This window comes from Penaeus monodon, chromosome 15 (genome assembly GCF_015228065.2).
Source record: "Penaeus monodon isolate SGIC_2016 chromosome 15, NSTDA_Pmon_1, whole genome shotgun sequence".
In the NCBI taxonomy this organism is placed as follows: domain Eukaryota; kingdom Metazoa; phylum Arthropoda; class Malacostraca; order Decapoda; family Penaeidae; genus Penaeus; species Penaeus monodon.
The window spans coordinates 23,728,105-23,729,180 of record NC_051400.1 but is presented as its reverse complement, the minus strand read 5'-3'; the positions used below and the strand labels follow the sequence as shown (position 1 = coordinate 23,729,180).

The 1,076-nt window shown below is 43.4% G+C and overlaps 1 protein-coding gene across 2 annotated transcripts in view; it reads left to right on the top strand.

The window, feature by feature from the left end:
* The first annotated feature begins 630 nt into the window (after positions 1 to 630).
* Positions 631 to 1,076, top strand: part of LOC119581820 (peptidyl-prolyl cis-trans isomerase FKBP10-like) — a 5,890-nt gene continuing 5,444 nt past the window's right edge. Inside the window, exon 1 of one of the 2 annotated variants that reach the window (XM_037929953.1) lies at positions 631 to 781. The gene's annotated coding sequence lies outside the window, so the exon portion shown is untranslated. Of the gene's footprint in view, positions 852 to 1,076 lie in introns of both variants that reach the window. The other variant, XM_037929952.1, reaches the window with a different exon arrangement.

Sequence of the window (1,076 nt, the reverse complement as noted above, 5' to 3'; positions counted from 1 at the left end):
AAACGCTCCGGGCAGTTTAGTAACTGCCTAGATTTGTGGGGTGAATCATATATTGTCTCCGCCGAAGAATCATTGCAGGTGAAAGCAAGAAAGTGTGTTCAACAGTCATCGCGGATCTACTGGCATTTCCTCGTGGAGACTATTCCATTTTTGACGATACGGAAAACCGCCACTGGGGGGAATGACTCCCTAAACTTGACCCAGTAACGGGACTCCTCGGGATGATGGCTCGCCCGGGGCGGTGCACAGAGATTACTTAGTGCCCATTACGGCTTTCGTGAAAACATGACGCTGCCACCTTGATCATGAAATTTTTTTTGTGCAAGTTGAATTTCACTATTTCAGAGAGGATATCAGCAGATGGAATAGAAAATGGAATATACTTAATGATTCGCAGAATTATCATTATTATCGCTAGTGCCCGGGTAAAGGTAGATTTGGGAGACATTAAGAAAATATTTCTTTATACAGGCACTATGTATAGAAACAAATAGCTGACCTCCCTTCCATGCATTCACGCCAACACATAAAAAGCTAGCGAATCGAACATTTTTTTTTCCAAATCTTCCCAGTCACTGAACGTGAAATGAACAAGTGTTCCATTCGTCACAACTGATTGTCAAACACCAAACGCCCTTTAATGCAGGCAGTTACAGATTGCTCATATACGGCACGGATAGGAAAGAGAGCGAAGCAGTGTGGTAATCCTTCGATCCCGGAGCAGAGGAGCTCGCTGGCGACGTGGCGGCTCCCAGTACCTGTCGGGACCTCCGAGAGAAAGGTTAGTCAGTGGGGACTCTCGCGGCCGTCGCTTCCGAGCCGTTCTCCTCTTGGCTGTTTCTCTTGTACAGGTATTTCGCTTTCTCTCTCCTTTTGGGATGACGCAAGGATACTCGTTCTGTGTTAGTCACTATTAGTACTGTTTATCTATTTGGGATATACCATAGGTTGCAGGTTTTTCATTTTTTACTTTTATTCAAGTTAAGTGTTAACATGAATTCTGTGTTAGCGTATGAACGCAAAATATTTTCCTTCACTGAAATAATGATGTCATGTTTTAATTAGTACTTTAATTA